A 13,375-nucleotide genomic window follows, 5' to 3' on the forward strand; every position below is an offset into this window, starting at 1 on the left:
ATTCTTCAACTCTAGAATTTGTATTTGGATTTTCTTTTTAAATGGTTTCTATTTCCTTTTAAACTTCTCATTTTGCTCATGCTTTGTTTTCCTAATTCCATTTAATTGTCTGTGTTTTCCTATCACTGAATTTCTTTAAGAGTATCATTCTGAATTCTTTGTCAGATAGTTCATGGATCTCCATTCTGTTAGGTCATTAAAGCTTCATTAGCTTCTTTGGTGGTATCATATTTCCTTCATTAGGGCAGCCCGGGTGGCTCAGCTGTTTAGCGCTGCCTTCAGTCCAGGGCCTGATCCTGGCTCCCTGCATGGAGCCTGCTTCTCCCTCTGCCTGTGTCTTGGCCTCTCTCAGTCTCTCTCTCTCTCTCTCTCTCTCTGTTTTTCATGAGTAAATAAATAAAATCTTTAAAAAAATTTAAAAAAGAAATCTTTAAAAAAATATTTCCTTCATTATTCATAATTATTAAGATTTTATGTTTATGCCTCCACATTTGAGAATGTAGGCACCTCCTCCAGTCTTTACAGACTTCACTTTGTCAGACAAAGCTCTTCATCAGTTGGCTTGTCCAGAGATTCTGGGTGGGCTGTCTAGTATTATCCGAAGGCAGGCTTTCTGCTGAGATCCTAGGACCAGTATTCAGTTGGTATTCTTGGGTTGGATGGGCAGGCCTCACACTTGAATACCAGGGAACAGCCAGTGTATTAACTGGGTAATAAGTCCTCCCACTTATTAATAAGTTCCCAGCCTACTGGGAACCTAATATTACAGAAACCACTTGAGCCCAAACAGCCCGGTATATGGGACATGAGTGAAGTGAGTGAAGGGTCTTTGGGAATGAGCCAGAGCCTGGGTTCACTGAGTAGCCTGGTGCTTGAATTAGTGGAAATGGGCTTGGACCTGGGTCTATGTGGGTAGACCTGGGCCTGAGTCCACAGGGGTCAATGAGGCACCAAGGACCACTGCAACAGGCCTGGCCTCTTGGTCTATAAGAGCCAGTCTGATATCAGGAAGAGCTGGAACCCTGTTTTTGTGGGAGCTGGCCTACAGGCTAGAATAATGTAGGCCAGACAGAGCCAGGATAAACCTAAAAGCTTGGGATTCAGCTTTTAACCTAGGCCCTGAATGGCTTGGCTGGGGATTGGGTCTCTTGAAGCTGGTCTGGGACTAGGGCCATCCAAGGGTCTGGATGTATGAGAGGAAGCCTTGATGCTGGGGCTGTAGAGGGTAGCCTGATGCTGGAATGGGCCAGGAGCCTAGGTACAAGGAAGCCAGTTTGGAATCTAGTTCCATACAGGCTGGGAGACTCGATTTGCTGGAGCCCACTGGGAACCTAATATTACAGAAGCCACTTGAGCCCAAACAGCCCAGTATATGGGACATGAGTGAAGTGAGTGAAGCAAGTGCCCGATTCACCACTGAATCCAGTGCTGGCCTGCTTTAGCACCAGGCTGACTCTCTCCATGCTGGGCTACATGTGCCTGTAGGAGAGCAATAGGGGTGATGTGAATCCATCTTTCCTATCCTCCTTCATGTGTCTTTTCTTATTTCTGTGCTTTGCCCTGTGGCTGTAATCCCTCACCTGGCATTCTTAACTCTTCTGAAGGTATTTTCATGGATGGCCAGTTGTTCAAATTGATGTTTCTAGGAGGGGATGGGCTCTAGAGATTCTTATGCTATCATTGTGCTGACAGCAATTGCCATAGTAATACTGCTCATAGGAAGAGAGTAGAAACTACTTTATTCTTTCAACCTGTGAACATTCTTGCTGAAACCCAGAGAAACTCTTGTTTGTAACTTGTACAGAGGCTTCTTTATCTTTCTACACTGGACTATTTCCATGCAGGAGTTTGTATGCATATTGATTTGATCAGGAAATCTAATTACTAATATAAGTATTGACACATAAGTGCATATTTGGGGGGGGTGTTCTCAGAAAGGTATTTTTTTTTAATGTAGTAAGAATCACATTGTCTTATCTATAAACATCAAGATTTTCTGGTAAAAAGGGGAATTAGTCTTAGAAACTAAACTCACTCTTTTTGGGTTATTACAAATTATAAATGAGCACTGAAGTTTTATTTTTTAAATACACATTTGATCATTTGAGAAACATGCATCATTTTTTTTTTCAGACTTTAGTTTCAGTGAAGTTCAGTATCTGAAACTAGAATTAGTGGTCTTCACTGAGGAGTCAGCTGTATATAAGACTCTTCAGTGTTTACATCCCATATATAACCTCACTTTCAAACATGATCATTCTCAAATGCACATAATTTGAAATCAACCATATCTACCTTAGTGGTATTCTTAATGCAATAGTTTCTTAACTTCAGTGTGCATCAGAATCACCTGGAGAACTTATTAAATACAAATTCTAGGGCCCCACCTAAGAATTTTTTGTTTCCGTAGGTGAGGTGATAAGCTGGTATTTGTAACAAGTTTCCAGGTAATGATCATGTTGTTTCAAGTTGAGGACTGCACTCTGAGAACATACTCTTCAGCACTATGCCAATAGAAAGCCTTAACATGATTTGAAGGGTTAATGCAACAACCAAAGGTGTTTCCTCTAGAAAGAATTCCTTGATGATTCCAAAAAAAGACTCAGGCTTCTTTCCTATTAGTTCCAGAGCAAGCACTTATATGAGGCTTTGCAAATTTTTCTTTGCTTGTCTATTTCCCTAACCTCACATATGCCTTGAGGACAAGAACTATTTTTTGTTCACCATAATATTCTCAAGATACATTGAATTTGATCAGAGCATAATGTGTAATGAGTTTATTGGTATATTAAAGGAATATAAAATACGGGCAGATTTTTATCTTACACTTTGCTTAGACAACATTTCACCATTTGGTATTGTCATTTGAATGTTAGAATGATCTTAGAAAGTATGATATGAAGCCAGAAAAGTAGAAGGAAAATGCTAAATCCAATCTGATGTCACTTAATATCTTAAAAGAGCCAAAGAAAATAAAAAAATTAAAAACCTGCAGTATGAAGGAAGTTAGTTAATTTCAGGGATGGTTGCCAGCTTCTTTAAATGAAAAGGAGAATTTAGCAAAGTGCAACTTTACTATAGACCCAAAGCCAGAGACCTCTTCATTTGCAGCTCAGTCTGTCCTTCCAGATGTTGAGGATATTATCCTCAGACATCTGCATCCCCAGATCTCACATTAGCTACAATCTCTGGTTGAAAACAACCCAACTAACTGAGAAGGCAACTTTGAGAATTTGTCTAAAAAGGTAACTCCAAGCTATTTGGAGTGACACAATTGGTTTCCTGAGTGAATAATTTTTAAGCATGGAGAAATGATGAACCAAATCAAACTCATATGCTCAATATTTTGTGATAAGGAGTGATCTATGTGTTTTTGATGACTTAGGGACTTGTACTATTTAAGAGAATTTAGCCCAGTGAATTTTCTAACAGATTTAAATTTGAACATGTGATTGAGTGATGGCTTTTGGTTGTTGTTTTTATTTGAAAGTTATGAGACTCCATACATTAAAGAGTTCTGGAACATAGAAGATAACTTCAGACTCATCATATCCATAAATTTAATGTATTAGTTCTACAAGTGTTATTTAACTACTCAAGTAGATTTTATTTGTTAATCAAAAAATGTGAACTACTTGACAAGGAAATTAAAACATTGAATTTATTAAGGCAGCTCAAAATGTCTAAGTAAAGTGAATTACTCAAGTTAAAAAGCCCTTTTAACACTGATTGCTAAATACTATAACATTATTTAGTGTACATCCTATCAAAAACCTCACTTATGGAACATGGTCAGTTTTCATAATTTGAGATCAGCTTTAACTACCTTAGTCTTAATTCTAATGCAGTAGTTCTTAAGTTTTATTATATAATTTGAATTTAAGCAGTCAAGGAAGAACTAGGTTATGAGCTTATATCTTTAACACATTTAATGTTAACTTTAAAAACCGAAGTAATAAGCGGAAAACAACTTTGTCATAAAAGTCGCCTGTTAAGTACAGCAAACAACTCATGCTTCTAGAAGAATCGTTACTTATAGTTTGTAAAGGTGTGGCTGGATAGAAGGTCTCTAATATGGGAATTGTCTGGGTTCACTGAAGAAAAGTAGGGGAACATCTCTAACTTTTGGCCATTGGATGACTGATCTAAGGAACAGCCAGAGTTAGTTGTAATGATGCAATATTGACCCAGAACACACAGACATCAAGTTCACTTTGGTCCTTGCTGACCAGAAGCTGGGCTACATTGTATCTGTTACAGAGGCTTAGGTAACTTTCCCACAGTTTTGCCATTTCTTTAAATCTTTGCTTAATTTTTTTTTTTTTAATGAGGTACTCACTGAAGAGCAACTCACTAAACACGACATATGCATTCTTCAAAAGACAGCTATAATTATATAGAAAATTTTTCAAGTATATACTAAATGTCGACTTCATGAAATCTAGACCAATATGCCTTATTTTCAGGATCTTTTATAACCCATTGCAACCACATATATGCTTTCCTGATTCCGTCCACCAAATATCACCAAGAGACTCATGTGAACTTTTTCACTTTTCCAAGGGCACATTCATTTATTCCCTCATCTGTGCTTTTGCATCTATTGCTCTTCTTTCTTAGAATTCCCTGACATGTTAGATATGTCTACTGTAATTTCACTGAATTCCCCTGTCCTCTATGAAAACTTCCTTGATGCCCTGGGTCTCACTGAATTCCTCTTTCTCTGTGACATTCTAGAACATTTATCTCTATGCCATGGATTTTAGCACTAATGTGCATTTTGTAAATATTTTATCACTACTGTATAGCTTGTGGTAGTATAATATTTACAAAAGATGTTATTAATCCTTGAAACACCTTTTTATCTCCACCCCAAATTATACACACACACACACACACACACACACACACACACACAAACACACACACACACTCTTGTAAACTAGACCTTGGACTCCAGCACCACAGAGAAGTGAGGCACAGGCAAATGCAGAGGAAGACAAATTAAGTTGATTGTCATTTTCCTAGGATGGATAAGCCATGGATTTGGAGGAAATAAAGAATTTTCATAATGAGTTTCATTTTTACTATGGCATAGAGAGGAAAAAACAAAACAAAACTATATTCTAATTCTCTCTGGTCTTGGAGGGGAGGGGAGAAAGAGAGGAGAAGAGAAGGAAAGGCTAGGAAGAATGAAAGAAGCTGAAAGACCATATCCGGTATTTCAGTGCCGTGACCGAGGGATAGAGTATGGGTACCAGTGAGTGGAGGCTTGCAGAAGGCAGCCATGTCACCAGAATCTGGGTATAGGGAATGGCCATACCTGAGGATCATACCCACCTATGATCTCCTTGTTCTTCACTCCACAATGCTGGGGGGCAGGGGAGAGAAGCTAAATATTGTAAAGTAATCTTAAAGAGAAGAGTTGTAAAGTATCATAAATTAAAAAGAAAAAAAAAAACTTAAAGAGATTCTAACACCTAGTGAGGAAGGATTTATAAGAGGATTATATAAAAGGAAAAATCCTTCAGTGATTTTAAATAGGAAAATCTAGAATTGACTGCATTAAGTTTCCAGGAGGAAGAAAAGACACAAATTAGCTTGAGTTGTAGAAAGTACACAGATTACATACATAGCGGATTGAAAACCAATGTTTTCTCAACAATAATATCTTGGGTAGTTCATAGTATAATGGCACGTGCCCCATTAACTTTGTTCACCAAGTGTTGTCCAGATAAGTCTGAGAGTTTTCTAGGGTTGGGCTACATACTTGCTGGGGTGGGGGGGACGGGCAGTGTCTCTCCTTCTTCCCCCTCCAGCTGTGTCACCAGGTAGCTCTTAACAATTAGTGACCATCCTGGTGAGCATCGTTGTTTTACTGGTTAGCAGCTATGGGGAGGGGACACCATGTTTTCTGTCCCAGACCCAATTAGACCTGTCTCTAATTCATGCAGAGCACTACTGAACTAACAAGACTTTGTTGGCATTAGAAGGTGGTGGGAAAACAAGAGTTCACAGTATCACAGGTCTTTGGCTTCATTGCCTTGTCGCTCTCTTGCCTCTACCCTCCTCTGTTTCTCCTACTATGGCTTCTCCCTTGTCACAGGATGACTACTCGTTGATTTCAGACGTACGTGCTTGTGGTTCACCTCCAAGGAGGGAGATATCTTCTCTTTCTCTAAACACCAAGTGGGAGTCTCAGATTAGAGCGATTCAGATCATATACCCTTCCCTGAACCAAACCCTATAACTAGGAGAATACTGTGACTGATTGGTTCAGGCCTGGCTTACAAGCTCATTCCTGAACCAGTAACAATAAATAAATAAATAAATAAATAAATAAATAAATAAATAAATAAATAAATATTAAATAAATAGAGTATTTATTTATTTGAGAGAGAGCAAGAGAGAGCATGAGTGGGGGCAGAGGCAGAGGGAGAAGCAGAGTCCCCACTGAGCCAGGGACCTGATGCAAGGCTCTATCCCAGGATCCCGCGATGGTGACCTGAGCCAAAGGCAGATGCTTAATCCACTGAGCCACCCAGGTGACCCCTGAATCAGTAACTTTGAGAAGTTACCTAATAGCCCAGCCAATCTGGACTCACTCAGACAGTGGACACAGGGTCAGATTCATTTCATCTAGAAGGCTGCTGTACGTGCAGACAGAATGGAATGGACAGCAATGGTCTCCACACTTGTCCTGCAATCTTACAGGGAACTGTGTCCCTGCCTGGCTCCCTGCCACCTCTAGCCCAGCCTTCACATAACAAAGTCAACTCACACCATCACCCCCAAACTCAGGGCAGTTTATTTTATCTACGGAGTTCAGGCTAAGCTGTACTGCTGACTACCTGTCTCAGACAAAAGGAAGATTTTTTTAATTCTCGTTATCAGGTCAAGTTTTCCAAATTCTCCTGTGAATTTACATGTGTTATTGGACATACCTGTTTCTTTGGCTACACTCTCTGACAGATTAGCCTTGTTATGCAGAATATACACAAGCACAGAAAAAAAATTGCTGGATTATTAAACTGTGGTCAATTTATTACTTGTAATAAGATTTTAAAAGTATGAAGAAGCCACACACTTATCTGGTTGTTTCGTTTGTGTCCAGCTAGATTTTTAGTCTTCTTAAGAGCTAGATCTTCATTTTACAGGTCTTAAAAAAAATTTTATCATGACCGTAGCAATGTCACCAAGTTCAACCCAATATATGTCTTTGTACAAAGCAGTAAACATTTGTAAAACATCACGAGCTCTTTGAGGCCAGAAACTGTGAAACTTACCTTAGTATTTATAGGGCCCGGCACAACATTTGGAATGGAATAGGACACTTAATTAACATTTCTTTCAATAAACAATTGAATAAACAAATGAGTAAATCCTGAAGACTCATTATTGATGACATATCTAAAAAGCACAATAAATAAATTGGTGTGTTGGATATATCAGTTAGAGCATGCGTATTTTCCTGGGAGCATGTGAGGCAGGCTCATTCCTGATGCTGAAATATTATGAAATAAACCACAGTTTAGGCAATGCGCCATTAAATCTGCTGCCCGGAAAAGTGAAGGTGGTTTTTTGGTAGGTGTTTATATATGTATTAGTTGACTCTGGCACATTAAGCACAAATGTGTCTTTGAATATCTGTTGTTTCTTTAGAGTCAAAGTGTTTCTTCTTTAAATGAATGATATGCATCTGTAGCAATCGTTTTATGTCCAGAGGTTATAATTTATATCACCTGGTCGACCCAATCATTGTCTTCTCCCTTCCTACCCTTTTACCCACTCTTAATTACCTAATTCCTATTTCCAGGAGGCAGTTGTCTTTTTTTTTTTTTTTTTAATTAGAAGTTAGAACTTGCATTCTGCCAAATGAAAGGTAAATTTGTGGCTCTTGTTTTTCTTTTAGACATACATCCCCTTCCAAACTAAAACACTAATCTAAAATTTACAATAGCATAAAAATTATTCTGTTGTGGGCCAAATTAGTCACATGAAATGAATCATCAGATACATGGGATAGTGCACTATTAAACTATACCCATGTGGGTAATTGTTAGTAAAAAAGTATTGTTCAAAATTTTAAAATAAAATATCATATGTTTACATTGATAAAGTGATTTGAAATTCATAAAACTCATTTATTTCAAATCTTATAACAAATCTAGTAAGTAAAGTAGATACTATTGTCGAACTTATTAGAGGATACGAATCTAACTCATGTGACCTGCCATGACCTTGTTGATTCTTCAGGAGCACTTATTACTCTTAGTATTTTCAGGGTCTAGAATATTGTCTGGCATAGCACAGTGGGTGACTAATAAATATTTTCCAAAACAAATCATAGGATGTCACCTAGCTAGAATCAGAAATTAAAGCCAAACCTGTTAAATTTCATATAGATACTATTCCATTCAACTGACTCTATCACTTTTGCTTTTTTGAACTTTAGAAGAGGTACATATCCAAAAAAACCAAAAAAATTCCTTAAAATTAACCATTGCTCTAGCTCATTGACCACTTGAGCACAGAGCTGAAACATGGACACAGGATAAATTGAATTTGATTGGGGGCACTTGGGTGGCTCAATGGTTGAACGTCTGCCTTTGGCTCAGGTCATGATCCTGGAGTCCTGGGATCAAGTTCCTCATAGGGCTTCCCACAGGCTAGAACCCTCTGCCTGTGTCTCTGCCTCTCTTTCTCTCTCTGTGTCTCTCATGAATAAATAAATAAAAAATCTTTAAAAAATGAATTCAGTCCAAATCCAGGGTTGAGGATCCATTGTATAACAGCAATGTAAGGCCTAGAAAGATAAAGATGAGTGAGAGGCCTCCGACCTCAAGAATATTGTAAACCAATAGAGGAGGGAATAAATGCAATTTACTTGTTAAGTACCATAATCAAAGTGTGTTGGGGGAACTAAATTAAAAGTACAGTAGGTGGAACCACACTAAGAGTGTGAAATGAGTAACAACAGCATAGTTATTAGTGTGGGCAAAACAATGCTGTGATAACAAAAAACACTAATGTCTCAGTGCTTTAAAACAGCAAACTCTGTTTCTTGCTTATGCTCCATGACAAACACTGCAGTTCTGAGTTGTTCATGTTGTTTTCCACTCCGGGATCCAAACTGATGGACCAGCCACCATCTTGAACACTAGTGGTTGCCTAGCCAGAAAGAGGAAGAGAGCTCTGGAAGGCCTCCCATCAGCCGCTAATTGCCATTTATGCTCATGCATCACTGGTCAGAAATCATCACGTGGGCACACCCACACTCTCTGGAAGGGCCAGAGAGTGCAATCCTGACTTATGTGTGGAAGGCAGAGAACTCTTTAAGCAACCATGCTAATGACTACCATAAAGATTAAAATAGGAATCAATGCAGTCTAAGGAGTGTTTAATATGGTGAAGCACAGGTTCTAATCTTGCGTGTGGCTCAATTAATTAAATCAGAGATACTTCTACAATATGCCTCTTTAGCCTTTTAAATTGTAACCTCTCACTTATAGTAAATTAAAAATAAAAGAAATTCACAATTCTATATGCATAGAGAGGCCTGCGTATGGGAATTGAAGAAACTAGGGATCTTTAATCAGACAGTTCCCCGGCCAGAACCACCGTGTTTACAGTTCTCTTAGCTGAAAGTCCTTTTTACCCAATGCACTAAAGGACTCTGGTTGTTTTTCTGTTTCAAGGCAGCAATAAATAAACAGTGTGGCCCAGTTATTATTTAGAGCTGCCAGATTTTATAGCCTGAAAGTTATAGTCAGTAATCAAGGAATCTCCAAGGAAATAAGTAGCCAAAGTTTGGAGGGCAATACCCTTGCTCCTGTAGTAGTAACAGAACTTATGCATGAGGTAGGGCTATAATGATGGCACAGAGTGCAGAGCACATGATCTCCATGATGCTGCTGGAGGGAAACACTTGATGCATTTTTGCTGATAACGATCAGAAGGAGAGGAGCCTGTGGACTTTGTATAAGACTCAGAATCCCCAAACTATAGGATCTGTATTCTAACCAATAATAAATGTCAGATATTTTATTGAATGACATTACTGTCCAACACACCACGGCTCTAACTGTAGTTGAAATCTCTTTGTTTTATTTTTCAAATCTGATAAATTGCCTGGTTGTTGAAAATGTTCTGGACTGCTAAAGAAATAAAAATTGAATCTAAAACCAGAAATAGAAACTCATACACAGTAGATTTATTTATTATGAAGGTGATTAGTTGTCTGTAAGTTAAAAAAAAAATAATTCTGTTGAATTCTCTCTTTCCCTGAAAATCAACTTTTCTAGACCCCCAAGGAGATAACTTTAAGAGAAGCTTATCTCCAAAAAATGTTACTTAAGATTAACCATCACTCTAGCTCATTCACCATTTCATCAGTCTGCTATTTGCACTGATAATTTTTCTAGACTTTAAATATCACCATTTATTCCCAACAGAAAAAGAAAGACAGGGCCACTGGACTCGGCAGGGTCCATGGCCCCTGACTGCTTATTTTAATTCACTGTAATGCATAAGTGTACAAGACTCTGACAGCTCTAAAACTCTGCAGTCTCCAGCATGTTGATTTTGCTACTCTATATATTTAATTTTCTTTTAAAAACGTATCGTACTTCTCTGAGCATTCATTTGCTTTTCAAATTATGGCTGCCTAGCTAAGGCTTGTGTACCAGGTGCCATGTAAAAGCATGTTAAAAGTAGATAAAAGCAATTTACCCTGCCCTCTAATTAGAGATGTCTCATCTTTACCACTGACAATAGCAGTATGCAGCTGTGGCAGTAGAGAGATAATAGGAGCTGGAGTGGGGAGAAATTAAAGATATGCTGGCTGATGCAGAGTGTCACCTCTCCATTGCTCAGCCTGGGTGGGCTTCAGAATGAATAGTGATTTTTAGTATTTCTTCTTCCCTGACTGTTCATTTATTTCAAATTAATAATTGAGCTTTAAAAGCAGGTGGTGGGATGGGGTGGGATATGTCAGGGGGAGAGCATCAAGCTATAGGAGGAAAAGACTGTGTGACTTTCTTAATGACTCACCATTGGACTGCATTTTGCTTAGTTCTGTAGCTCACTTGTCATTTGACACCTGTTGGATACACATCACTGTACTTGGTGTAATAAGGCTTAAAAAGTATGGAGGAGACATACTCCTTGCCCCGTGGAGTTTGCAATCTAGAAGGATTATTCTTTATAAAGATTGGATGTGATATGTGGTAATCATTCACCACGTGCAGAGGAAAAGTGGAAGATGGAAAGTGGTCATCTTGGAGAACACATGTTCAGCATAGGCTGTTTGGAATAAGTAAATGTTGAGAAAATCCTTACTGAGGGAATCAGCTGGAGAGAAGGACATGGTGGGAAGGGTCACTACAGGGAAAATATCATGACTAGGGGTAGTAAGCAGCAAATGTGTAAAAACTGTTGAGACCAGTTTTCCTGCTGAGGAGGAAGGGAAATTCCCTGACAAAGGACCTTAAAGTGTGTAGAGCAGACCAAAATGGCAAACTGGCAATGGAAATTTAATCTCAGACCACAGAAAATGGTGTGATTAAATTTGCATTTGAGACAAAATATACAGGTAAATGGGTGCCGATTGTAACATAGTGAGATGATCCCGGCAGGATCATATAAGTGCATATAAAGAAAAATTTAAGTAGTAATTTTTTAATGGAGATTAGTATGAGAAATAGTGCTATCAATGAGGAAAATATAAAGACTAAAGCGTGTAGTGATTAGGTATGAGCTAGTGTGGTTGTTGTAGAAATGGAGAAGAAGAAAAGTTAAAGGTTGTGTTTAACACGATAGGCAGTTAAAGGAACAGCCCATGGACTTGATCAATTGATAGAACAAAGGCATTGAGAATAAATTGAGCAGAAAGAGCAATGACAATAAAGAAATAAGTACAAGGGCACCTGGGTGGCTCAGTCCTTTAAGTGGTGGACACTCGATTTTGGCTCAGGTCAGGATCTCGGGGCTTGAGATCAAGCCTTGCCTCAGGCTCTGTGCTCAGTGGGGAGTCTGCTTGAGATTCTTCCTCTGTCTTTTCCTCTGCCCTTCCCCCCAACTTGCATGCACTCACGTTCTCTCCCTCTCTAAAATAAATAAATAAATAAATAAATAAATCTTTTTAAAAATGAAAGAAGTATGAAATGTAGATTTGTTTGAGAAAATAATGAGTTTAATGTTTGATACTTCATATTTTATCTAGACGGAGTTGAAATGCTAGGTTGAAAAGACGTTGAGACTGGAATTGTAACCCTGGGAAGTACTTGTCTAGAGGTGGCAGTTGGACCAAAACAAATGGATGAGTTATTTATGAGTAAGAATAGAAGTAAAAGAATGTTAGACAATGAAATCACGGAAAGCAGGAGGAAGAGTGTGGTATGGTAAAATATAAGAAACTGAGATCAAGTAGAGGATAACCACCAGTGCCGAATACTAGAGCAACTACAGGGCAGAAGAGCTTCAAAATGAAAAGAATGTTCATAGAGAGGAAAAAGGGAAAAAAAGGATTTTCCTAGAAGAGATGAATTAGTGAGTCTCTTCATTGGAGTGGCACCACAGAGACCAAGCCAAGAGGATTAAGGAAGGACAACGTGGTAAGGAGAAGCACCAGCAGAATGCTCAATCATTAAGGGCAAGGAGAAAACAGACTGAGTGCAATAGCGAGCGTTAGCATCACCAAGTTAGTAACTTAAATAAAGCTTAAGGAAATCGGAACATTTACATTTTTTAGCAGGAATTAACTATAGAGGGATGCAATGCTAGAGGGTGGAATAAAAATAAGATGGAAGTGTAATATATATGCGTACACAGTTCATTCATATGCATGTATAACCTTGGGTAATGCACATCTAATCAGAGGAGAAAAACCTGTTAGTTCAAGGATGGCATCAGAATTATCTTAGAAAAGATAATTTTATTTTGTTTCTCAAAATAACATATGGGTCTGTATTAGTTCTGTAATGATAGCCCTCTGCACGTTACTAGAATGCAGCAAGAGTTCTACAAAAAGAGGTGGGAGGCTCTGCATAATACATTTTCACTTACAGAGGTAGCCAAGAGGAAGAGAAGAAGGGGTCTGGAGATGGAAAGAAGCTGGACTCTGGGGATGGGTCTGGGGATGTACCAGGAGGTGTGGTTGTTGAGGATATAAAAGAAAAGAGTTGGCTAGTGGGATGCTCGAGTTGATGAGAATGGCAGTGGGAATGTCTCCTATTTACCAGGAAAATGCTTGAAATTATGCAACACTTAGACGAAACCTTCAGATTTTCTTAACATACAAGCTCGTAACTCTCTGTGTGTGGTGTGTTAAAGTAATCAAGAAAAGGGGCTTTGTTTTATAACTGGGCTACACAGG

This window comes from Canis lupus, chromosome 28, assembly GCF_048164855.1.
Source record: "Canis lupus baileyi chromosome 28, mCanLup2.hap1, whole genome shotgun sequence".
Taxonomy (NCBI): domain Eukaryota; kingdom Metazoa; phylum Chordata; class Mammalia; order Carnivora; family Canidae; genus Canis; species Canis lupus.